The sequence below is a fragment of the Lepus europaeus genome, chromosome 7 (assembly GCF_033115175.1).
Source record: "Lepus europaeus isolate LE1 chromosome 7, mLepTim1.pri, whole genome shotgun sequence".
NCBI lineage: Eukaryota > Metazoa > Chordata > Mammalia > Lagomorpha > Leporidae > Lepus > Lepus europaeus.
Window position 1 is genome coordinate 49,536,099 of NC_084833.1, and position 27,532 is coordinate 49,563,630.

The following is a 27,532-nucleotide window of genomic DNA, read 5'->3' on the forward strand; positions in this document are numbered from 1 at the left end:
GCCCCCATTACTGACTTCTGGTGGCTTCATAAGAAGAGAGAACAGAGGATATATTACAAATGCTCTCCCTGAATCTCACCACATGATGCCACCTTGGGACTCTGCCGAGAAGGAGGCCATCATCTGATGGGCCCCCTGACCTTGACCTCCAGAACTGTAAGCCAAAATAACCCCCCTTTCTCCATAACTTGCCCAATGCAGCTGCTGTACTAACAGCAGAAAACAAAGACAGGGAAGGAGGGCAGCATCATGTGGACTTCATGGCCACTGTGAGGGCTTTGGGTTTCCCCCCAAGTGCTCCGAAGCCCAAGAAGGGTGTTATAATGGTGAGTGGTGTGATGCCATGCTTGAGAAGGGCCCCTCTGGCTGTCGTGTTGAGGCAGATGGCAGGAGTGCGTGGCTCACAGGCACTGCTGCCCACCACGGTGCTGCTCCCCATCAGACACGAGGGCCCTGCTCCTTGGCTGCAGCAGCGCCTGTATTCTCGTGGGAGCCATGTTTCTCTGCAGGCTTGGGCTCTATGGGAATGGTCTGTCCTGCTTCCTACCTCCTGGAGGTGGCCAGAGTCCACCACACAGAGGCAAGTTTGCTTGGTTGGTCCTTGTCCTCTGCGGACTCCGAATGAGAAATCTTCTCATTTTTATGTATTTATTTATTTGAGGGCAGAGAGAGCGCCCAGTCACTAGTTCACTCCCACAGTGCCTTCAACTGCTAGTGTAGGCCAGACTGAAGCTGGGAGCCAGAAACTCAATGCTGACCTCCCACGTAGGTGGCAATGACCCAAACAAGGCATGAAGTAGCAGGAAGCTGGAATCAGGAATGGAGCTGGGACCTGAGCTCCGATATACAATCCAGGTATGTGAACTGCTAGGCCCTCATGTTTTATTTTAATGTCAACACCTCACAAAGTGTTTTTACACAACCAGGACTTCACTATATGCTTGCTAAGTGAATGAATGAATGCATTTGTCTAATGGGTGAGCAATACAGGAATCTCAGCCTATCATGAAAAAAAGTTCTAACAACCACAGCTGTCCAGCAATGGAAGAGGCTCCCTCCCAAGCTGGAGGAGAGATCCAAGCAGAGGCTAGATAACCGTTTGGCAGGGCTCTGAACAACAATACCAAAAGAGGTGAAATAGATTTCCTGGAGCTTTACTGAACTTGAATGGTATGGTATAACTATGACACTTTGCCTGTTGGGGCTGGGAATATCCTGTTTGGTAGTAGGCATCTAAGCATAATACTAATTGGCCACTCTTCCTACTAAAATTCAGACTATTTAAGAAAGCTAGTACAACAAAAGGTATGAAGATAAAAGGTTAATATAAATATATGATTGGAAAACCTGGTATGGAACGCTAGCCCATTCAGCTTCTCAATTCTACCCCCCTCACCCTAACCTAAACTTCTTGACCCAGGTCTGATGATGGACAATCTCAGAGCTCCCTGGTAGAGACTGAGAAGAGTGAACTTAAGAGCATAGACCTGCAAGCACTGACAACCGTCCTCATCTCACCAGCCCCTAGGGTACCACTCAGTGGGCTGGGGGAGTAGACCAGGAATGAAAGGTGAAAATAAAGAATGAGGAAGCAAGGCACTGTCCCCAGATTTTGAGTTCACTAGACAGCACAGCAGGGTCTGGGATGGGGGTCGTTTGCCTTGAGATGCTTGAATTCTGGGAAGGGTTAACAAGCAAGAGCTGTTGTTCGGCGGGGAGAGAGAATGAATCCCACAATTGAAGCTTTTACTTTAAGACACAATAAAAGACACTGACATGCTGTGTAAGCATTGTTCCTGGCTGCAGTTATTCCAATTATTTTTTATGTTTTCTCCTTAAATGAGAAACATATCAGACACTAACTAAAACACGGAGATACCTATTTATGCTTCAGAACAAACAGTTTAAGGGCATTATATACAGATGTCTAAATATTTAGAAAGTGTCTGTTTATGGGAGCAAAATGAAAAGTACCTGTTTTCATTTGAAGAATTTTATGTGAAATTTGCATGTAAAAACAAGCAGCCCCAGTGGCAAAGGGGTGGCTGAGACAAGACGCCTGTGCGGGTGTGGTGGGGGGCACTGACCTGGAGTGGAAGGAACTGGTAAATTCGGGTGGGGGTGGTACCTCTCTGTAGGCCAGAGCATAAACCAATGCCTTAAAGACATCAGAGAATTCTAATGACCTAAAATGGCCTTCCGAGCTCACGACTTTATCTTTTTATTAGACAGTCTTAGCCTTCAAGGGATATTTAAAGAAAAATAGGATTCTGGCTGCTTTGGAGGAGTGTAGTAAACTAGGGGATTATTAGACTACCTTAGGGGTTCTCTGGGCCCTCTCAAAGCTGGGGCATCATGGGAGCTTAGATGGAAGAGCTGAGAGAGAGTTGAATACTTTGTCTGATGTGGAGACAGGTTTTAGCTCAATTTCTAAGAGAATATAATATGTGAAGATACTGTGTATGGCTTGGGGAGGTAGTGAGGTCCCTGTGGCCTGAGGTATGCTAAAATAGGACAGCCTGTTATCAGAGGTGTTTGAGGAGAGTGACTGGGTTGCAGTACATCTCTGGCCCTTTCAGTTCTCAAGATTCTGAGATTAGGAGATGCAGGCTAGGCCAAAAGGCTTTCTCCTGTCCCATGACCTTATTTGCTAAGACCTAGCAGCCAGCTGGCTCCCTGAGGTGGGGGCTGCCCAGCACCCAGCTGGCTCTGTGTGGCCCTAAGAAGCCCAGAGCTGCTTCTTTAGCACAAGCTGAGTTCTGCCTGTGCTGTCTGCCTCGTGGCATTGCCCCGAAGGCCTGTCTGGTCTCGGGTTGAAAGGCCTGCACTCCTTCTGATGGGTGCTTCATCTTGCTTGACTTGGAGCTGGTCTCCAAGCTTTATCCTCTTCTCCAGATCTTGTAGGGGATGTTCCCAGAAGAATCATTTGCTCCAGAATCCTGGGAGAACAGAGACCTGCAACCCAGGGGAGGGTGCCGGATTTCTGGATTGCCTTCTTTTCTCTGTCCCATCCCAAAATTTCGCAATGAGGCATGACTGCTCACTATGGCACTACCAGTGGTGGGTCAGTGTTGCGCTACACCAAAGCCTCCTTTGTTCGATTTCCATCACAGCATGATGCTGTAGTGTGTATTGGGGGCTGCAAGGGACGCAGCTGAACTAGATGCAGGCGATAAAAGCAGAGTTTCTCCTGCTCAAACAGGGAAAGCACCAGTGATGTAGATTTTTCTAGTCACGATTGAGTTGAGATTCGAAGTTGACCATGGAGTTCACTATAAACACTCAGAATATCTTTCCAGGGTGTATATAGTGAAGCCATAACTTGAGGATAGGGTCACAAAACTCACCAATGAAGACATTCCTTACCATGGGCAAATTCATGCATGGTTGCCTATGCTGGAAGGGATGAGCCAAAATTGAGAATATAGGAAAAGAGTGGGAGTGTGGGTACTGGCAGTCGGTAATGGGAAAGGAGGCCTTGAGCTGAGATAGAAATTTTTAGGATCTGCAAGAAGAGCTGATAAGATAGGCTGGAGTATAAGAGAAAGGCAAATGTGAGGTTATGTGTACATTCTGTTGTTACCTTATCATATGGAAGTTGAGTTTTGGAGTTAGGCATTCATTCTCTCACTTCCTTGTTCAATATATTGTCAGTGGTGCATATAAGACAGGCCCTATTTATTCTAGATATTCTGGAATGAAGTCCCTACTCTCGAGAAGTGGGTTGTTCAGTGGCAGCTGCACTCACCAAATCTGGTGGGGGTTTTATATTCAGTTGTCAAAGACTGAAATGACTGACATCAAGAGCAGGTCCCAGAAGCAAGTTAACTTCAGTAACTGGGGAGGGGGCTACCAAGAAAGACTTGTACCCTCCCCTTAAAGGAAACAAGTGACTGGAGAGACCTGTCCAGGACTTAGAGGACCAAACAGGCCAGTCTCGTACCAGGGAGAACTGAGCAAGAAGGTTCAGTTCAAAATGTGAGTCCTCTGAAAGTATATTCACTAGTGGGAGGTAAGGGGAAAGGGCACATGGAAGCCTAGTGGTTACCGCAAGCCACCCGCATGCTAGACCAATGGAAAGAGGAGCCGGGAAAAACAGTGGAATCCTGAACTCAGTGCTGGGGAAATGACTCACAGATGCGACGACTAAACAGAGTGAATCAACACTAAGCCCCATTGGACCGGGTTCTGAAGATGCTTAAGGACTTGCTTTCCTGATCAGATTTGGTTTGGAACTGGAGCAGGCCCAGCCTGCAGGTGGGTGCAGCGTCAGCCCCAGCTGTGGGCTCCTCTGACCTCTTTTTCTCTCTACCAGGAAACCAGCTACTTATCTGTCAAGTGATGTTTGTAGGGAGATTGAATTCCACTAACATTTACTTTGTGCTCTTCCTCACACCCAGACACAAGAGATAAAAGAGATAGCTTCTTCCCTGAGAGAGGCGATGGCTGGTCGGGGGCAGGCAGCAGCTGCAGTGCAACCGATCAGAATCTTACAGTGGGTGTGGGTGAATAACGAGGCACACACGTAGGGAGGAGAGCACACATTTGCTAGTGAGTGGGTATCCAACCAATACTGAATGCATTACGAATGTATCAGTATCAGTAGCTGGTTGTTGCTCTTGTTTTATTTGGAGAAGGATGAGAGGCATCAGGAAGAGGTGGAATTTGACAATTCGATCCTGACCTTGAATGATGAGTATGTAAAGAAGAAACTTACAGATAGAGGGAACTTCAAAAAGACAGCAGTAGAAAATTGGAAGGCCATTCGGGCTTAGGTGAATTTGGTATGGTTAGAAAGAGATGAGACTAGAGGGGGTAGGTGAAGTCATAGGGTGCAAGAGACCTTGAGCACAGCGTGAATCAGCTCACACTGTGTAACAAGTAACCGTAGCATCTCAGCACATAACACACACACACACAGAGACACACACAGACACAGAGTAAGCCTGACTTCCTAGCACATAGACCTGCAAGTAGCTGGGATGGCTCTGTGTGAGAGTTGGGATCAACTCCACGTCTGCTCTGCTCGTTCCACTGTAGGCCCAGGTTAGAAGCTAATGTTTATCTGGGCTGTGTTCTTGTCATGGAGGAGGTCCGAAGCTCCTGGAGGAACAATAGAAACACACATGCACCTCGGACCCTAGCCTCAGAACAGAAACACTTGTTGCTTCAACCAAAGCAGGCCATGTGGTCATGCTCAACATGAGTAGGGTAAAAAGAGTAGTTTTCCCACTGGAGGTGGTAGAAGGAGTTGGTTAATCATTGTTTAACAGGTCTCTAGTCTTCCATAAATATTATGCAGTTTTGTTTCGGTTTGATTTTGGACAATATGGAGCCTGTTGCTTGTTCCTTGTTTTAGGTGTGATGGTCTATTTTAACGAGTGTCCAGGAACACGTGCCATAACGCAGAGGGATACTTTATTCACCCCGGGATGCGCTATGCTCCACATGGTTCACACGTTGGGATTTCTGACGGGAAGAGACTTTGATTGACCTATCTCTGAAGGCTCCTGGCTCCCAGTGACTGCGCTCTCAGCATAGTCTGCACTCAGGACACTTGCTGAATGGGTGGATGACTTCATATTGTCCTCAAGGGGTGGTCAACACTTACTGGGAAATGCTCACTTCTCTGCTTCTCTTGGCAGTGTAAGGCAAGAGCAGGGTAAGGAGAGAAGAACAGACATGACTCACTCAAGGTTTAATAAAAATGCTAAGCATGGAAACCAGCAGTGATACAAGCAGGAGGCCCACACTCCAGCTGATATAGTCAAGAAGCCACTTGATAATGAGAGCCAGACTTTGAATTATGGGACTTCTTCCAGGTAACTGTCAACATGAAAGAGATATACGGAGTTCTAATGGTAACAGGTGATGTGTATTGAGTGCCTCCCATGTGCCTGACACAATCTTGCAATGTTTTATATATCATTTGATTTCATGGAACTTTCTCTTTGACTGTTGTTCCTTGACGAGAACAACAGTCTGTTTGCGTCGTACTGGAGTCGCATTTTCACACTAGTTCAGTGTCAAACAAGGGCAGAAGAGACTAACACAATGAATGTCATCCCGGTAAGCATAGCTGATGAAGTCAGAACAAGCGAGGAACTACAGAAGAAAGGCTGAGAAGCATGGCAAATAGTTGCAGCGCTCGAACCAAAAAACATGGCCAGGTCAGTGGGTAGCAAAGAGCAGGGAGACAAAAATGAAACCAGAAGAAAGGCTGATCCCTCTCACCCACCTTTGGTTCTGAATTCCACTGACATTCTGGTGAGGGGGGGACTTAGGTCCCAGGAATCCTGCTGGTAATATCTGCATTTCCAAACTTTCAAGAGTAGGTTTGTACTTTACGTCTGGTGTCTCAGAGAAGAGCACAGTGTTTGGCTCATAGTGCAAATGCAGTGTCTTTCACATCTCTGAAGCCTGGCCTCTCCTGGGGCTGAGAGAGGCTTAAGAAAATTCACCAGCCTCTCCCTCAAGTTTCCTTAGACAGTGGACCTTCCTGTCTCTCTCTAAAAGACTTCTCAGTGGTGGGAGCACCAGCACTTCAAGGAGGTCATGGAAACAACCCCTCCGTTCTCTCCTCCAATAGGAGAGCATAATCTTTTCTCAGCCAAGTACCTGCCCCTCACATGGTCTTAGGTCCTGGTCTCCAGGAACCAGCCAGATGGCAAGAGACGATTGTGTAAGGCTAAGAGAGAATGAGGGGCCCCCTCATGGAGTCCCCAGTGGGAAGGAGACCTGGAAGGAAAGTACAGAGCCTGCCCTATATCTTGGGTCAACCAAGTGCCATTTCTGACTTTGAATCAGTCCCTTCTATGATTGGCTTAGCGTCCCTACCCTCCTAATTCATGGAGCTTCGCTTTGGAACTCAGAGCAGCGGTGGCACCAGCAGCCTGTCAGCATAGGTAGCTCTGCAATTTCTCTTCTCCTGGGCATGCACCAGCTACACATGGGTCAGTTCTCTCTGAGAGAATTCTAGAAATTGGAAGGGGAGCAGGAAGGGCCTTTCAAGATTGTCCAGTCCAGAGGCTTTCAAACTGGATTCCCAGGACTTCCTTGGAGCTGTGAGGGTCAGCTGCCCTCAGGATGGGGATCAAATGGCCTGAGATCCCTGAGTCCAGCTTAAAGCAGTGCAGTTGTTGCTTTGAGTACTGGCCTTCTAGTTATAAATTTAAAAAGAAAACACACACACACACACACACACAGTGAGGCTCTGATGCTAAAAGGCGAAGACTGAAAAATCGGTGGGCTAGTCTAACCCTCCCACTCCGTAGATGAGAAAAATTAAGAGGTGGGACGGGCAAGAAAATGACTCACATGGGTCTAATGAGTCAATCACGGAGCTTTCAGAAGGGAAGGGTCCTGGGTCTCCTGTGATTGGACACGCAGGCTCATGCTCATTTCCTTGGCAGATCAATCAAGGTGTCCCCCTCCTTCCTCTTAGAAGAGTCAGGCTCCTGCCAACAAGATCTTCCACACCATGCAAAACACAAAGGATCAAAGTGGAAAAACAAATGCTAATGCTCCCAACCCTGCTGCCCACCTACTGGGCCCAGGAGGTTCAAAGCCTCAGGTCCTGGGAGGGAAAGTCCAGCCCCGCCTCCTATCACCTGGGCTCCCCATGGCTTTTCCTCCCGGCTCCCCAGTGCCAGCTCTTCCTTCCATGTGACTTTCCAGAGCCTTGAGGGTCTCCAGACTCACTTGGACCAAAAGGGTCCCAGAAGGCATCCTGGGGACTATGTGAGTGCTTGGAGCTAACTGCCGTGGACCACTCTTCCAGGTGTTCAAAACCTGTTTACAAAATATAGGCAAAGAGTGGGACTGCAAAGTGCACACACTTGAAGCTGCTGAAGAATTGTGTGAAAGTGCTCTCTGTGTTTTTCGGCGGCAAACCACTCCAGTTTTCTGGGTCTCAGCTTTCCACTTATAGCAATGAGCAGCTGGAGGAGTATTTCTAAGGTCCTTATCAGCTGACAAATGCTTGTTCTTTTCTATTCTCTCAAGGCAGTCTTTGAACAGAGTTTTCCCGCAAGGAAAGCACTTCAGAGAGGAAAATATGTCAGGTATGTGTTCGCCCTGGTTATCTTCAGGACAGTTCCCAGAGCCAGAAATTGTAAAGGATGCAATGGCAAAGGCAGAGGCAGGCAGTGGGGATTTGCCACGGTATTTGAAGAGTGAAAAGGACCACTGTGCAGGAAGCCGGGCTCTGGGCCCCACAGGGAAGCCAAGGAGGCCAGTGACGGTTTGATCTACTGGGGGAGGGGGGGCAGCCCGCTGAATGTCCCAGCCTTTAACCGCTGGCCCCATTGGGCTCCAGTGGGATCTGAATAGGGCTGCATCCCAAGATGAAGCAGCAGTGGGTGCAAAGTGGAAATTAATTAGCGCCCATGCCTTGTGCCCTTTTGCTTCTGGAATGTGTGCTTTGAGCAGTCTCTTTGAATGCTAGTAAGAAATGCAGGTGAGTTTGCCACCATGCTGTCATTCTGAAGAGCCTGCCCCAGGCAGGGCTGAGGCACAGTGGTGCACACGTGGAATGGGTTGTTTACCTTGATCTCCGACCTGATTAGTAAATCCTGTGTGATACTGAATTTGTGCGATATTCCAAGTGTTGGCCAAAACTCCAGGATTTTTTTCCTTGGGATGCTGGAGCAGGAGAGTAGCAGCATCAGAGACCCTCAAGAAGAATTCTTTGTGCTGTCATACGAATGATCATTTACTTTGTGACTTCTCCTTAGATAAGTCTGAGGAGCCTAAACATCAGGTCTGCTAGGGTGTGGTGCTGTCAGAAGGGGCTATGCTGCTCCAGGGTTATCAACTGCTGTCAAGAATTCAGTGAGAAAAAAGGGGTTGGTGAACTGTCCTGATCAAGTCCAAGACCAATGCCAACTCCCTACTGCCTTCTGCTGGGGGTTGGGCAGTTGGTACACATGGGCTCTGGTCAAACTTTTCACAGTTCTTTAAACAGGTGTCAATTGAAATAATCCGAGTCCAGTTGGAGAATCAAAGTGCAAGTTTATTCAGCCAGTCCAACTGACGATTTAAACCCAGAGACAACCAGCCAATTGCCAGAGTTGGCTTTCCCAGCAAGGCTGAGTTGGGTTATAGGTTTTATGCTTTTCTTACAGGGTAAGTCTGGCATTGAATCTGGTTTAAACAATACAGATTTATATGTGGTTATCAATCGCATTGAAAATTGAAGAACACCTGGTAATAGTTAAGGGATGTGATGTCTGACTAAAGGGGGCACCTCTCTTCCCAGTCCGGATGTTTTCTACACGCGGACAGAGGCAAGCAGTGGCCATGAAGATGGGGAGCGCACTCCTTCCTACCGCACAGTACCTGTGTCCTTGGTCAGGGTTGATGCTTCCTGGGGCAGGGCTGATGTTCACTGAAAGGTCAGGTTACCTGGGAACTAACTGCAGGGCATCTTCCCAGCACAGCCCAGGGCCCAGCTGCCTGAGGCCTGGACAGTCGCCATTGTGTTTAGTCCACACAGGAAAGCAAATAAGATCCTCCTAGCTTTGGCCAGAATCCCTTTCTTCAGCCATCTTCTCAGAGGGGGCTACCTCTTCTTGAAGTTGTAGTTTCCAGATCCTTAGAGGTGACCTCACTCTGGATTGCTTCTACTGCTAAGCATAACATCAGCAGTTGTGGTCTCCCTAGCTCTTCTCTACAGTTGTCCTTTTGAAATGTTGTCTTCCCAAACAAGCCCCCCCACCCCCAGCTGTTTTTGAGGAAGGGATCAAGTCCAATTTATCTTTGCCTTACCAGTGCCTAAGAGTGTCTGCCACATAATGGCTCCTTATAAATGCATGTTAAAAAAATTGAATGACTAAATAAAAAATGAATGTAAAAACAAATTCTGGGGCTGGTGCTCTGGCGTAGTGGGTAGGCTGCTGTCTGCAGTGCCGGCACCCCATATGGACCCTGGTTCGAGTCCCAGCTGCTCCACTTCTGGTCCCGCTCTCTGTTATGGCCTGAGAAAGCAGTAGAAGATGGTCCAAGTGCTTGGGCCCCTGCACCCGTGTGGGAGACCCAGAGGAAGCTCCTGGCCGCTGGCTTCGGATCAGCACAGCTCCGGTCGTTGCGGCCATCTGGGGAGTGAACCAGCAGATGGAAGACCTCTCCCTCTCTGCCTCTCCTCCTCTCTCTGTGTAACTCTTTCAAATAAATAGATAAATCTTTAAAAAAAAATAATCCTTCTGGTCCCCTGCTCCCTGAAGACATCGCTAAATTATGCTGCCTACCTGACTCTTTATGGAATGTTTGCTCTGCACCCCTTTTATAAGTGATAACTCATTAGACTTCTGATCAGCTAGGGTGTCAGAAAACCTTGAGATAGGGGCAGGTATTGTGCAGTGGGCTAAGCCACCCCCTGCGATGCTGGCATCTCATATCAGAGCTGGGTTGAGGCCTGGCTGCTCTGCTTCTAATCCAGCTCCCTGCCAATGAGTCTGAGAGGCAGCAGAAGATGACCCAAGGTGCTGGGTCCCCTTAAACCCATGCGGGAGACCTGGATGAAGATCTTGATTCCTGGCTTTGGCCTGGCCCAGCCCTGGCTGTTGCAGCCATTTGGGTAGTAAGCTGAAGATATATCTCTCTCTCACTGACTCATCTTCTCTCTCTCTGTCGCTTTGCCTTTCCAACAAGTAGAATAATTCTCAGAAAGAAAGGAAAATCCTGAAATAACAGTGGCTTAATCAGAAAAGAAATTTCTTTGTTTCCCATGTGAAAGTTTGGAAGAAAAAGTCAGTGTTTATATATGTTACACAATTTTTTTAAAATTTTCTTTTTAAAGATTTATTTATTTATTTGAAAGGTGGAGTTATAGAGAGGCAGAGAGAGAGAGAGAGAGAGCGAGTTCTTCCAACCACTGATTCACTCCCCAAATGGCCACAACGGCCAGAGCTGGGCTGATCCAAAGCCAAGAGCCAGGAGCTTCCTCCAGGTCTTCTATGTGAGTGAAAGGGCCCAAGGACTTGGGCCATCTTCTACTGCTTTTCCAGGCCATAGCAGAGAGCTGGATCGGAAGTGGAGCAGTCAGGATTCGAACCTGGCTTTACTCACTACACCACAGTGCTGGCCCCCTACACAGTTGATTTCTCTCATGCTCTGGAAGGTTTCCACTGCTCTAAGTCATTTATGCCCCAATATGGTCCTTCCAGCTCCAGCCATCACATCTGTGTTCCATCTTGCAGGGAGGAAGAAAGGATGTCAAAGAGGAGATTATCTCCCTCTATGGATAATGGTTAGAGTTGCATAAACTTGATTTCTAGGCAAATTCTACTCATTAGAACTGAGTCACATGGCCATACCTGGCAGCAAAGGAGGTTGGGAAATGTAGTCTTTCTCCTGAGTGGCCACTTAAAATGTGACAGTTATATTTCTATAGAAGAATGGTGATGAAAAACAATACAAATGTCTGCATAGGAGCCATTTAAGCCTTCTTGTTTCTTGGTAAACAGAGACCAGATGGAATCAGTAACTTGGAGAGTTCAGTAGAGTGGCTGGGAAGAAGAGATTAGAGAGACAAGGCTGGAGGCAAGGAGATGAGGAAGACATGAACTAGGGAAGCAGAAGAGGGATGGAAAGGAGGATGCAAAATGGGTACAGCAGTTTGGTGGTAAAATAAGTGATGCCTAGTGAGTGGCTGGAGGGTGAGAGCAAGGACAGAATCTAGCTGGGGCCCTTGGAAAAGGGGCTGTCAGTGACCGGCTGGGGAGGTCCAGGGAGGTCTCACTGAGGGGGGCAGAGATGGAAACTGGGGCCAATGACTTCCACCTCGGACCCTTGAACTGCTGGGTACCCGTGGCAAGGAAGCTGTTGGGGTAGCGGAGGGGTCGATCGGCAGGAAGGAATGGCAGCAGGTCCACCTGGAAGGAAACAGCAGAGTGGACAGGAAGCACATGTGCCAATGGGGATGCCATCAGATCTCTAGCTTCTCCATGGTCCCGTGGTCACTGCCCTGTCCCACGAGCCCCGGGGCCACAGAGGCTGTTGACCAATTCTCCGAAGACTCTCAGGCAGAAGTGATTTCCAATTCTGTCTAATTAAAAGGAGTGTTGCAGTTTGCGTCTGGAGCCCTGCTGCAGCTTGAGGAGGGGAGAGGAGGGAGTTTCCCAAATTCACAGCCAAACCCCTAGGCGGCAGCCCGACTCCAGAGGGAGGGGAGGGGCAGCCACGTGCCAGCCGGCTGTGCCAAGTGAGGGAGCCGCACGCCTGGGGTTCTGCCATGTGTTTGTTTATTTAATTTGGCTGACATAGAACACACACACACAGACGCACAGCCTCGGGGCCTGCGTGCCGAGCTTATGCTCCATCCTCCACTAAAATCAGAAACAGTGCGGGGAACAGAAGGAAGCCGAGCTCGCAGAACACGACCAGGTAGCAGTTCGCCCATTCAGCCATGCATTTAAGCAAGTGAACGCCAGGCACTGTGGAAGGCACTAGGGACTGGAAGGGAACATAGCGTGGTCTGCAGGAGCCCAAAGGCGGGATGTGCAACAGAGACAAGTAAGGGAGCTGTTTTAGTACAAAGTGAGCCCCTTGCGATTCGATCACAGAACATCTTCCACCAGTGGTTTTCTAGCTTAGGATCTGACAGAGGCCTGCCTCCCTCATGGCTAAGCCATCTTTCCTGGTTCCAACCATCACGCCGTGCTCAAGTTCAGGGGCCTCCCAGCCACCCCTGGTAACTCATGTCTCCTGAACTTTGCACACTCCGTTTCTCCCATCTGGTGAGTTCTTCCCTCTGTTCTGTGCACTTCCCGTCCGGCCTTTGAGGTCCTGTGTGGCCGTCTCCAATGACCAGCCTCTGGTCCTCAGCACACTTCCAGAAGCCTTTAGCGCTGGCCCCGCACAGCTGCCGGAGTTCACCTGCCTGTGTCCTCTGTGGCCTGGGAGCAACTTGAGCAGAGGTACATCTTGTCCGCCTCTTCATCCTGGCAGGAAATCAATGCCTGGCACTGAAGCACTCTTTCTAAGTGCATGTCCAAGCAAACAGAAATAATTTAGTGCCACTATGGAGAGTCTCAATGTGCTGTTATTAAAATATACTTGCATTCTGCTGTCAGACTCCACTGTGATTCAAAGCCAGAGTCTGGCACCTGGAACCAGACACCTTCCTGCCTCGGCCTCAGTTTGCTTATCCCTCCGTGTAAGCTGATAATAGTCCATGAGTATGATTGTGACAAAATGCTTTGCTTTCCTTCGTGTTCACCTGCCTTTCTTAAAGCACATGGAGCATTTGTTTATTCTTTGTGTTGTTAGCATTGCCGTAAGAAGACAAGGCCACACGCTGGTAGGTAAGGACAGAATGCGGTGGGCAAGAGGGATGCCTGTGACCAAATGCTGGAGCAGTGACCCGTCTGGGTATCCCAAGGCACCCATTTCCGGGTAACAACCTCTGCTCCCACATGCATTTCCCCCAAATCCAGCTTCCCTGACTACTGTCAGGAAAGACGCCTGGCTGTCTCTCCTGAACTGCTCTTGGTGGGTAGCCTTGCAAAGTGGCTAAGAGCAGGGACGGTGGAAGTAGGTGCAATAGGTCCAAATCCTGCCTCCGCTGGGCACAAAACTTATGCCTCTCTCAAATTCCTTCGCTAGCTCCTTCTCTCCTCCCTCCCTCTCTCTTGCTCTCTCTCGCTCTCTCGCTTTCTCTTCCACTCTCTCCCGCTCTCTCTCCCTCTCTCGCTCTCTCTTACTCGTTCTTGCTCTCACTCCAGCTCATCTTTTCTCTCTGTTGCAGCTCTCTGCCACTTCTGGATTTGGGTGGAAAGTTACAATGCAGGCATGGAATCTGGTTTCCTGAATGCACTTCCCCTCAGATCAGGGAAACAAAGGGCCCCAAACTTTGGAGGGCTCTGCTCTGGCCCGCCTGTGGCACTCTCCTTAATGTGAGGAATTTGAGGGGCCAAGGGGATGTATTAACCTAGTCTCATCCTCTCCTTGTAGACCATGCTATGAGCATGTGGGCTCCCACAAGTCCCAGCTAAACAACTTTGAGTCTGCTTCTAGGGAACAGAGTGGCGTGTCTTCCCTCCAGGGGCCCTACTCCCAGCATGCACACAGGTAGGCCTCAGTGTGACCTACAATTGACAGTCGGAGATGTTGTGAACAGAGCTTACTTCCTTCATGGGGATTGTGAAACTGTTCGTGGGGTAGGCCCAAGATGAAGATGAGAAGAATAGAGGAAGAAGCCCTAGACTGGGGCCAGAGGGCTCTACCTACCCAACTGCTGTGGCACAGAATCCTGAATTCTAAACCCTGATGTGGTCTTTCAGGCTATTACAAGGGTATGTTCGACAAGGCAGAGGTGAGGAAACATTTTCTTTTCAGGTTTTTTCTTGATGTGTAACTTTCCAATACTACAAAACACGGTATGTGGACCTCTGTATTAGCTTGGGCCAGCATAAGAAACTGCTGTGGGTTGTGCGGCTCAAACTGGTATCTATTTCTCATACATCAGGAAGCTAAGAAGTGCAAGGTCAAGGAGCAGGTTGGTTCATTTTCTGGCCACGGCTCTTCCTGTCTTTAGCTGAACTTCCTGCTGTGCCCTCACAAGGCCAAAGACACTCTCTTCCTGCAGGGTCCCGAATTCTATCACGAAGGCTCCGCTCCTGTGGTCTAATTACCGCTAAAGGCTCCACCTCCAAAAACCATCTCCCTGGGGGTTAGGACTTTCCACGCATGAATTCTGGAGTTCACCACCCAGTCCACAGCTGCCTCCCTTTATGCTCTGCTGCAGGTTCTAAGCATGCTAGGGTCTAGCCTGGGACAGTGCCACCTGGAAGTGCAGGAGAGTTAGCTGTCTGCCGCGTGTGCCTTGACCAGTGAGAAAAGGGAACGAGAGGGAGAAGGGCACACACATATCTTTTCCCTAGTCCCCTTTGTGGACGGCTCTAAGAAGTGGTTTCTTCTTTCAAGTGATCGGGGGAAGTTCGTGCTGGAGTTTCCATGCGGAGCAAGCCTCCATGTCTCAAGGTGGTGCACGGTGAAGCGGCAGGCAGCGGGCACACCCCCCATCTCAGTTTTTCTCCTGCACTCACCCTCACCCTTCTCAAGGCCCAGGTTCTGCTGCACCTGAACGCCAGCTCTTGAACCCTAATCTTGAACTTTGGCTTCTAGAGGACTCAGAGCAAAAGAAAGCGCCTCTGCCTCTCCCTGCTTGCGACTTGGAGGCGGGTTATCCCTCTCTCCCCGCCTCAGCTCTCTAAGAGCAGGCTAAGTGATGGCAGCTCCTACACAGAGTCCTTGTGAAGACTGACTTCGCGTACGTCAATGTAGTGCCCTGTAAGTGTTAGCTTTCATTATCGCTCTGTCCTCGGGCACGCTGTAGTAGTTTGCTCCCGCTGTGTAACAAGGTACCGCAGGTGGTGTGACTCGAACAACAGAAAGTTCTTTCCCCCTAACTCTGGAGCATTCAGAAGCGGAAGCCCAAGGTGAAGGTGCTGGCAGGGTTCGTCTCTTCGGAGTCTCTCGCCTCAGCACGGCACAGGGCCCCTTCTCTGCACTCATCCCTTGTGTCTGTTAATGTTCAAGTCTCCTCTTCTTAAAAATGCATCCACTGGATTGGATTAGGGCCCACCCTGACGGCATCAGCTTAACTTAATTGATCACCTCTTTTTAAAGGCCCTATCTCCAAATATTCTGAGTTGCTGGAGGTGAGGGCTTCACGTTGGATTTGGAGGGACAAACATTTGCATTTTGGAGGGGCAGGCCGTAACAGACATTCACAATACTGCTTTATTGTAGGCTGAGCGCCTTGTCTGGGTTTATGTGGGATTTTCCTAGTTTTAGCCTGGAAATTGGTACACTCCAGGAAATCCCCGAGTCCTTGGCAAGCTGGGAAGACGGCTCACTCCAGCTCTTCCTGAAGATTTACCCGAGTCTTCCACAATATCTAAGGACAAGAGGTATGAACCCAGTACAGATGGTCCTTATTTAATGATATTTTTGTCCTGATGGTGCAAATATGAAATGCTTTTAATTTTGATCTTTTCCCGGGCTAGCTTATAGGATTCTTTCTCATGATGCTGGGGTACAGCCGAGAGCCACAACCACCAGTCAGCCGTGTGGCTGACACTAATGTGCTGCACTGCTCAGCTATAATGCTGAGTAGGTTACACATATGACATGCATTTTTTTTATTAGAATATTTTCAATTAGATGAACCCGTCAGGATGTAACCCCATCGTAAGTACAGGAGTACCTGCATGTATTTAGAATTTGATACTTTCTAGTAAACTATGACATGCACTGACTTGTGTAACGCTCATTTCAGCCTTGTGAGGCAGATGGGGCAGGAAATAACAACCTGGCTGCCTCCCGTGGGACACTGGCTTAGGAAGATTCAACTTTGGCTTGCTGGTCCTGTTTATCTTCCTCTTGGTTCTTTCATCATGAGGTGCTTCTGAAACCAACAGCCAGGCAGTCATACTTTATACTGTAGTCCATCCCTGCCCAGGTGCCTGGGCAAGAGATGAGCAACCAGGGTGTACCACAGAGGGAGGCCTGCAATTTCTCTGTATGGATTTGTGCTGAAGAAATTAATCAGACAATCACACCTGCACTACTTGGGTGAGGGGGATAGCTGAGCCCGCAGGCTGGGCCTGGGAACAAATGCCTCTGGCTGGAAACCAGGCAGGGTAGGAGGGAAGCTGGAGAGAGGCAGGCACTGTTTGATGATCTGCTCTGAAAGGCAAGGAAGGAGGCCATTGATTAGTGAGCTTTGTTTGATCTGCTCGAGGATCAAAGGGACAAACACCATGTACAAAGATGAAAGTTGACCTGGAAACCTTGTGTCCCAGCCCCATGCTCTCGGCCCACGGGTCAGAGTGGGGGACTCTCATAGGAACCAGGGCAGCATGGCAAGCCCACCTCTTCCTCAGCCTGACCCCCCATCCCCTACCCTGATACACTGCCTTTAAGGAGAATGTGCTCTTACTCCTCGGGCCCTCTCTGGGAGGTAAGGAGAGATGGAGAACATACAGAGTCCAGGGATTCAGCCTCACTTCCGGTAAAGAGCAAGGGAAAGTCAGTAGATAATATCTGGTGAATTCTATGATTAGGCTGAGCTTGGGGAACCAAAGAGGAACTGCCGAGACACCCTTACACCTACCCTGTGGAGACACAGAGGAAGATAGGTTAGCTTATACCTCAATGACTATATTTGTTGAAGTAGAAGTTTTTTCTGGTTTTCTTCTGGGAGAAGGGAGAGGAGAAGCAGGTGTTCAATGCCATAGAGGTGACACAATAGGGACCAGCCAATGCCAGCTGTGTTTCTGATCTGTGCTAGCACCTGCAGTATCCTGTTTAATTCTAAATGTATCAAATGAGGGGGCTCTTGGCTTATTCCACATTAAAATAAAACGAAGCTCATGAAAATTTAGTAACTTGCCTGAGGTCACACAGTTGGCCGGATGTCAACCCAAAACTGCCTATCTGCAAATCTGGCTTCTCACCAGTAGAGGCGTGGCTGTGGTCATGTCCTTGTTTTAGAAATTTCCCTCTGATCCCTGGGGTAGACTGGAGGAGCTGGAAGTAGAAATGAAGAGACCAGTTAGGACTTTACTACAGTAGCTTCAAGTAGCTGGTTTAATCTCCCAAGCCACAGGATCAGGTTGCAATAATGAAATTTATTTTCTATAAACTTGAACCCAAGTCCACTGTTGACAGTTCAGTCTTAGTTCAGGAATGTCTCCCTGTTTTCCTTCTCCCCAGGGAAGCGAATAAGCTCTGCATGAGGAAGGGGTTGTAAAAGAGTATCAAGCGGTGTGGTAGGGAAAGGCGGGGAGTTGGAGAAGGGTGGCACTGGCTGTCATTGAGTCGTGCTTTGACGTCCAGATCCCAAGAAGCCTCTAGTCAATAGTTCACACGGGTTGTGTTCATCTTCTAGATAATAAGGGCTAGCTTCTGCCTTTTCAAGATTCACCAGCCATTCTCTGTGAGAGACTCAATGAGTCTGAGTCAGATCCTGTGCCTACATGTCCCAGGCAACTACAACTAAACTTTCAGTTCCTTCCCTGGTGGGTAACAGGTATATTCTGGGAAGTTGCCATCATCCCAGGCTAAAGTGAGCAAATGGGGAATGGGCCCTCCTTGTTCTCAGATCCAGAACTACAGGGCAGAATGAACACCCCTCTTTCTACCCTTGACTCAGTGTAGGCAAGCAGGGCCGACCCCCTCTCTGAGAGACACACAGGTACCCACTGTGTTAGTTTCCTCTCTGACTGACTGCCAATTCTTCCAGCTCTGTTATACTTTATGCTCTCAGTAAGTATTCTTTCTAACCTGTTGTTTAGCTTAGGATTTTGGCTATTAAACCAATAATTAACTTACTTGTTTCTATTTGCATTTCTGTTTTAACTCTTTCTCTGAGGCCATGGATGCACATGCTTTGTGGTTTAGTTTTAATGAGGAATGTGTAGAAACATATGTTTTAATGAGGATGTAGAGAAATAATGATGGAAACAAAAGTACTGAAGTGAATGTTTCAAATTATTGTTCTGTTGTATAGGAAATTTGAGGTTCAGGATTATGACAGTGCAATAGAGGAAGACAATGAGGATGTGAATTAGGGAGATCGTCAAGACAGATTATCCAAGTTTTGGTGACTGGTTCAACATGGAGGATAAGGGAGGAGTGATTTCTATGTCTTTGTGTCATTGAGCCCCTCGTGTTTGATCGGTTATCTGGAGTCAGCCACCATGTACCAGAATGGGTTGTGCTGGGCTGCACTGTACAGTTAAATAGAAAGTATGAATGAATTGTGGACTTGCCCTATATCTGGTCCCCCATAGATATTTATTTAGTCCTCTGACTTTTTCTGAAATGAATAGATCCTAAATCCTGTTGGAGAATTGTATGAAAATCAAGATGGCTTCATCCAGAGTCCATTTCTAGAACCTTAGATGACTCCAATGATGGGAGGAGGGGATGCAAAATAATGACACCCATCCGAGCCACTGCATGCCCAATCCTCCAGTAGGTATGCTGCTCATTTGGTTCTGGTGAGAGCCTGGATGAAGAAAAATCAGACCCAAGCAAAGCAAAACTTGTTATGGAAAATACTCTTATGGTTGAAAGGGTGTGCATAATGAACAGATTGATTTGCCTGGGAAAAAAAATCCAGATTCCCCACATCTGGATCTTTACTGGTAGCCCAAAGGAACAAACTCCAAGGAGACTTGCCACCGAGGCCAATGAAGCAAATGTCAAGGCCAATGAAGTCAGGAAGATGCGGAGAGGAGCATGCAAGATAACCACGACATCCATGTCAACCACGCCATGCATGTCTGGGGCTAAGGGTTAGTTGGGTTTTTGTTGTTGTTGTTGTTGTTGTTTTTTTAAAGATTTTATTTATTCATTTGAGAGGTAGAGTTATAGACAGATAGAGGGAGAGACAGAGAGAAAGTCTTCCTATTGCTGGTTCACTCCCCAAATGGCCTCAATGGCCAGAGCTGAGCCAATCCAGAACTAGGAGCCAGGAGTTTCTTCTGGGTCGCCTATGTGGGTGCAAAGACCAAAGCACTTGGGCCATCTTCCACTGCTTTCCCAGGCCATAAGCAGAGAGCTGGATTGGAAGAGGAGCAGCTGGTGCACATATGTGATGCCGACGCAACAGGTGGAGGCTTAGCCTTCTTTGCCACAGTGCTGATCCCTGGGGCCAAGTTTTGCTTAAATTGTTGAGAGCAGACATGGATCTTGTCAGCCTTCATACCTTTAGTGGGGACCCTGTGTTGCCACAGTGGCAAAAAAAAAAAAAAAGTTCATATCAGTAACCTCATCTCCCATCACCAAGGGCTAGTAATGGGAGAAGCAGAAATTAAGAGGTGTGTGTGTGTTGAGGGGGGGGTGTCTTGATTGCTTAGAAAGCTTTGTGTGGCTGTGTGAGTATGTGCATGTTTTGTGAAACCCCCATCAGACGCTCTTCTTAGGGACAGGCCAATGTGATACAATGGAAAAGAAGATGCAGAGCACTTCCCCCCCAGGCAGAGGCCTAAAGGGAGTCTGTCTTCCACATGACATGACTTATGCCCTCACCATTATCTCTGCTTTCAGAACATTTTTGATTGCTTTAAGCCTGAATCCCCATGCTAGTGCCTGGTAGTACTTGACTAATAAGTGCTAGTTTCTGAAACCTTCTTTGGTTCCAGAATTTATAGGGAATATTTTCTTCGTGTTTTAAGACTTCCTTTTCTGACATTATTTGTCCAGTGGAAGCATTGACACATGGATTGAAGAGAAGATCTGAAATCAATGGGCAGCTAGCACTTGAGCCATTGTTTTGCAAAGATAATATCTTGGGGCCCGATGCCTATGTTCCAAAAAGTCTAGAGATGTTTGGTGAGGCTCTATCAAGGATTTCTCATGGAATCTGGGAATTTTATATGACTTACTGACTTATCTTTCTGCAAGACTGATATTAGAAATGATAAGCTTTTGTGTGGATATGACACACATGGCTATTTAAAAGTACATTTGAGTTTGGCATAGTATATTATTAACCTGTAACAAAATCTCCTTGAAGAAGGTAGTAGTTGGGGTAGAATTATCTCCATTTAACGCAGAACTCTGAAGGCTGTAAAGGAGTAATGTTGCCTGCTGGAGGCCACATCATTAGTCTCATTCATTTATCCATCCACTCATTCTAACTAATAGTGCATGCCTAGCTCAGTATGTGTCAGTCTCTGGGCTATGTAGTCATTACACGGAAATAAACAAGATAAACAAGTGGACTCATGGAGGAGATGGACATATAAAAGATCATCACAAACCAAGTAATTTAATCAACACTATTTATGGAAAGTCCACTAGTGCCTGGTACTAAGGATATGGCAACATGAATGAACGTTAAAATCTACATTTTTGTGCTGTGAAGACACAGACAATAAAATGGTATTTAATATGTCAGATGATGAAGAAAAGGGGACTAAGAATGGCAGGTATGGGGCTGGGACATTTTTTATGAGGGCTGGCAAGGCTTCTCAGATATGATAGCATTTAGGAGGGAGTCACACGAAGTGAAGAAAGAAGTTGCAGGAGTCTAGGAAGTAGGGCAATCAAAGCAAGGGCTCAGAGGCAGGATCACTCAAGATGTGTTCAGGGAGTGATGGGAAGGTAAGTGGGGCTGGGGAAAGATGGCTGAGGGAGGAGGTGAGATGAAGGCACAAGGAACCGTGGTCCAGGCCATGAGACATGCAGTTCCAGTAGACATAGGAAGGAATTCTGAAGATTTTCTTAACGTGTAGAGCCACTGACAGGGTTTGTTTTTCCAAGTATATACTTATTTGAGAAGCAGAAAGACAGATGGAGACAGAGAAGCAGAGAGAGATAGAGCTCTCACCTGCTGGTTCACTCTCCAAACACCCATAATTACCAGGGGCAGGCTGGGGGCGAAACCAGGGGCCGAGAACACAATCCAGGTTTCACACATGGGTGGTAGGGAGCCAATTACTTGAGCCATCACCCCTGCTTTCCAGGGCGCACATCAGCAGGAAGCTGATGGAGCCAGAGAGGGGTATTGAACCCAGATACCCTAGTGTGGGATGCGGTGCTTAACCAGCACCTTAACCATTAGACCAACACCTAGCCTCCTGGAGATTTTTGAGCAAACAGGTGAAAGAACGGAGCTATGTTTTGACAGGATCACCCTTATTACTGTGTTGACAATGAGCTGTGGAGGTCAAGGGGGGAAGTAGGATGGTCAGGTTGGCCACTGTCACAAAGGAGCGAGAGGAGAGAGAGCAAGGCCTGTACTAGCATGGGCGCCTGGGAGGGGATCAGATGTGGGACATATTTTTAATAAATTTGCTGGTGTTGGGTATGGTCTGGGGGAAAAAGAAATGAGGATGATACAAGAATGTGGGCACACCAAGGAAAGACACAGCCATAGGTCAAGTTCGCCAAGAGACAGCAAATCCTTGAGATCCGAGCACAGATTTACTGGGAAGTGCCCAGCAGCAGCAGCTGTGAGTGAAGCTGCAGGAGGGAGACGCTGTGCTGTGGTGCAATCGTGACGGAGGCCTCAGGCGACCCACGCGGAGCTCAGGGGCTGGAACAATCCTGGATGTATTATCGTCCCACGTAGGCAAAGGGGCCAGACCTTTAAATCCTCTCATTAACCCATCAAGAGAAACATGCTGTCCTTAGAGAGGGGCATCACCATGGGTGAGGGGGTTTCCTTTTCCAGGAGTGATTCATCGAGATTGCTCTGGGATCGGACGGTAGTCAACACTCCCAGAGCCTGGGGAGGGAGGGCCTTGGTCCTGAAGGGGTGCCTGGTGGCTCAGGACACTGTCTCCACTCCCACGTAATCGGCAAGGGTCGGGGAGGACTTCTCAGAGGCGATGCTACCTGGGCTGGCTGTCAAGGACTCCATGCTGCTCTACTAAGTCTTGTGCTTTTGATCATGAAGGAGAAAGTACTTAAAAAAGACGCAGACTCGAGTACCAAAAAGTGCTCTAATTATGCACTTTGGTTAAATCTTAAACTAAACTGAACTTTGATATTAATTGCCTTTTAAACTATAGTGTTTTCATCTCCCCAAATTATAATAAATCCTTCTGATGTACAGCTAGACCAATATATTTTTAAAAATCTATTGATTCAAACCATGTAACTGTTTTCTGAGGCAAGATTGATATTCCAATTGGTTCAAATGTCTGGCAACTGAATAATCCTCAATGATAATAATTCTAACATGCTGATTTTTTAATATCTCTTTTTGGCAGCAAGTCCCTTCCAAGGGCCAACATAAATCCTGTTTGGTACAATTGTGCACATTTCCTCTAGAATTTTCTATGGAAGAGTGGCAAGTGGCTGGCATTAGGATCTGTGTAGTAGGTTATTCCTGCACTTAAGTCCTGTTTATGAGGATGGTTCTTGCCCTTCTGAGAGGAAAATATCAGACTCATGCCCTGAAAACTGGAAGACTATATTATAAAAATTACATATCCAGTGAATGAGTAGGCATGTGTGCATGTGTATGGTCACGTAGTTACATCTTTACATATGTATAGGGTTATGCATGCATACATGAGGGAGATGTGTGTATGAATCATTGTGTTTGTATGAGGATCCGCATTGTGGGGGTATGCTTACAATGCGTATACATCAGCACAGGTGATGCAGGTAAGTCTAAATATCTAGGTTTATGTATGCATGCACGTGTGTGTGTGAGCGTGAGTGTGCGTGGGCATGCCCACACTCCTTTCCAGCTTTGTGAGATAGTCAGATCTTGTGGTTCCATGGTAGGAATACAAATGCCGCGGGCAGATTTCTCGCCTGCAGCAACTTGACTTTAGTGATCCTGCTCCAAACATTTTCCTGAGGGGCCGCCCTAGTTCTTTCCTCTCTTCCCACCGGGGGTCAAGGCCCACAGGGGCCTCGGGCAGCTTCCTGGCCTTTGGAGCTGCTGCTCTGATGTCTGCTCCAGGAGTCTTGGCTGTGGCAGTCTTGTCATGTTGGACTGTGCTGTCACTGCCAAAGTGACAATTGATGATCAAAACTGGGGCTGCCCAGAAACCCAACTTCTGCACAGGGCCCTTTGATCTGCCCAGCCTTGGAGTGGAGCAGGGCCTGGCACAGGTGCCTTTGATGGGGGCTGGCCAATGAGGGGGGCTGCGGGCTGTGGGCCCTACCCAAACTCTGCAGTCTTTGATGCCCACCCTGTCCTGCAAGGGGCAGCTACAGAAGCAAGCAGGTTGAGGTAGGAGCCAGCTACACTATACCCAGGACTCGGTCTCAGAGGAAAATCAACATCTGGGTGCTTGGCCTAGTGACACCTGCATCTGGGGGGGGGGGGTGTGCAGAAGCCAATTCTTAGGAACGTTGCTCTTGCTACACCCATTTACTAGTTCTGCTAGGATTTATGGAGCACTGACAGAGTCAGCAGAGCAAAGACATCACATGCACAGCCTGTTGAGTCAGAATGCTTGAATTAAATTTGGTCATTTATTAGTTGTTCCCACGTGGGCAAGTTAAGTAACTTGCATGGACCCTCTGGATATCCATTTTCTCATCAGTTATGGGATTGTTATCAGGACCAGAACGGGTAGTGCAAAAGAGTGCTCCTGATACCTACTGTGCCTTCGCAAACACTATCTGTTATTGCAGGGAGGTTGCATGGTTCAGTGGTAAAGTTGCATGAACTCTGCAGTCTTATGATGTGGTTTTAAATCCCAGCCCCAGATCTTGACCCCATCATTTCCTAGTCAGTTCAGCATACAGAGTCATTGTGAGTATTAAATGAGCTAATACATATATAAAGTGCTTAGAATAATGTCTGGCACAGAAAGAATTCTAAATAGAAGTTAGTCTTTTAATTTTTTAAGATTTATTTAATTGAAAGAGCTACTGAGTTAGGAAGAGAGAGGGAGAGAGGGAAAGAGAGAGACAGAGACAGAGAGAGATTTTACTTCCCCTGGTTCACTCCCCAGATAGGTAGCTCCATCTGGGTTTCCTACATGGGTGGGGGTGGCAGGGACCCAAGCACTTGGGCCATCTTCACCTGGTTTTCCCAAGCTATTAGCAGGGAACTGCATCAGAAGTGGAGCAGCAAGAACATAAACCAGTGCCCGTATGGGAGGCTAGCATTGCAGGCGGTGGCTTTACCCACTATGTCACAATACTGGTTCCAGATGGTCCCAAAGTTAGTCTTTTATAATGATAAAGACATGGTACAAGGGCCAGCCTGAGCAAGGGGCAATGAAGTTCTTTGCCTACTTCTGGAATGAATTTGAACTCTTCAATATTTTTAGTTACTTATTTGTGTTCCAAAGACAGCATAGCTACTCGCTTGATTTTTTAACTGTCACTCTCTGACTCCCAAATCCCAGATTCAATCATGTCATTTTTCTGCTTAAATTCCTTTAGTGGATTGTGCTATCCAGAGAATATTTTCTACCACCTACTTTGGCATTCAAGGCTCTCCCTGATCTGTCCTCTGCTCATCCACTCCATGTCTTAACTTATAACCAAGCTTCTTCCCACCTCTCACATACCCAGGTACGCTGGGCTCTTTGCAGGCTTGTAGACAGTTTCTGTGCTTGTCACTGCTGTCCTCTGTGCCTGGAATGCCATTCCCTGCATTGTCTGCTTGGAAACACTCTTTTTTCAAAAGCCCAGGTCCTTCCAGTCTAAAGCCTTTTGTGCCCATTCCCCCGATGGTAGTGAGCCATTGTCTCTTTCATGGTCCCTTCCTGATCTCAGCACTTGCCTTGGCTCCTGTGACATGCAGGACATTTCCTGGTCCATTCTCCTTCTTGATGGTGAGTTCCTCGAAGGGGACTAGGAACTACCCCACACTGGACCACCAGGACAGAGCATAGTGCCTGGCATGTTGGAAAACACTCAATAAACTTCTGCTGAGCTGATGAATTCCATCTATCCCAGCTTTCAGGTTCCCTGACCCATACAACCTTTCTCTTTGGTGTCCCAGCTGACTCGTGACATTTGATACCACTTGCCTTAAGCCACCCCTTCTTACTTCAGTGCATACCACCATCCATCCACCCAACCTTCCCATATGCAAACTATAGAAACATCTTTGAATCCGTTGCTCCTAGTCACTACGCACATCCCAAACCTTCATGAGGACTTTTTGATTTGACACTTTAAATGTTTCTTTTGTTTGTCTCCTTCTCTTCATTTGCATCCCCACTTCCACTTTACAGATAATGCATATGGAAATCTTACTATATTCTTCCAGGTTTTGACCATTTTCCCATCATTTCCAGGATAGCACCAAACTCCTCGGCAGCACTTACAAGGCCCTCCAGAACCTGACCCTCACCACTCTCCACTCCTGTATCTCCACTCAGTGCTCTTGCCACTCTGACAACTCATTGTTCCAGAATTTGCCAACCTATGCCCACCGCTAGCTCACTGGACTGTTGTTCCTGGACTGCTTGGAACTCCCTCCCCCATTTCCTCTTCAAAAATATGCCTCCTTACCCTTGAAATTCAGCACAAACGCTGCTTTGTGACACTTGCCACACAATCTACCTCCACACTGAGTCAGTCATGCCTTCCTGGTTATGCTCACGTCATTTGATAAGTGGCTGGTTATGCTCTAAAGCATCTATTTATTCTTCAAAAGGAGGATATCGCCCTGTCTAGACTATGAGCACAATCGTATGAGCTTAGTAATCCTGCCTGAAACTGAGGTTCTTTTTAAAGAACAATTATTTATTTGAAAGAATGATAGAGAGAAAGGAAGAGAAAGAGAGACAGAGACAGAAACAGATAGAGACAAAGAGAGGTTATCTATCTGCTGGGTCATTCCCCAAATGCCTGCAAGAGCCAGGGCTAGACCAGACTGAATCTAGGAGCCAGGAACTCCATCCCGGTCTTCCCTGTGGGTGTCAGAAACTTAAGCTCTTGTGCATCATCTGCTGACACCCAGACACACTAGCCAGAAACTGGGTTGGAAGCATAGAGAAGCCAAGACTCTTGAGCCAGGCAATCCAATATAGGTTGTGGGTGTCCCAAGGAGTGGTGTAACCTCCTGCACCACAACACCCACTCCCCAGGTTCTCCATCTGTAAAATCAGGACAGTCATAGCCATATATTCCTCACAGGTCATGGCAAAGGTGAAGTGATACAGTGTGTGACAAGGGTATGGGCTTATAAAAGACATTTGGTGAAAGTGATGCCTGACGTGAGAATTCTGAAGATGAGAGATCAGAGAGCTCACAAACACTCCCAGTCAAGTTCACAGCAGCTTAATAGTGCTTTCAAGAAAGCTTAGTGAAACGGCTCCACCAATTTCTCCAGCTCTCCAAAGCTGCATGGCTTCGTGCCTGCTGCCTGGCCTCTTGGTGTCTCAGCTTCCTCGTTTGAAATACGTCAACAGTAATACCACACTTATCTCACAAGGTTGTTGTAAGAATTACATGATAGGTTGCATCATAGATCTTTGTGTCACTATTGATGGATAGGCACCATAAAATATCTAGATCCATGCTTTATAAGTAAATGATTGGTGTCTTAATGGGGATGTTTAAAGAAACAGGTATTTAAAGAGATGGAAACTTGGAGATTCAAAGCCAATGACAGGAATGTAGCAAAACTTGGAGATTCAAAGCCAATGACAGGAATGTAGCAAATAGCTACAAGGTAAGTCATAAAATACCAGCCACGGTGGAAAACTCAATTCTCACTCAATTTTCAGACTTGAAAACAGGTGGGTGGAGTGTTTAACCCATCAGATAGCACAAAGCTAGAAAAGGTTAGGAAGACTTTGTAGTAATGCCCAAAGAGTAATAGTCTTATCTCCTAGTCCTATAATTAGGGGTGAGGCCCTATTTCTGTTTTCTAGCCTAAAGCCCCCAAGCCCCACCCCACCCAGGGTGGTGCTTGGGCTGAAGATCCTCTGCTGACCACCAGTCTTCCCAGCTCTTAGCCAGGCAGCCTCTTGGGGATGCTGAACTCAGGAGTCACATTAACAGCTTCACCACTTGCTGTCTCTGACCTGTGGGATGAGTTACTTAGCCTGTTTCTATCTCTGCTTTCCTGCCTGTAAAGTAG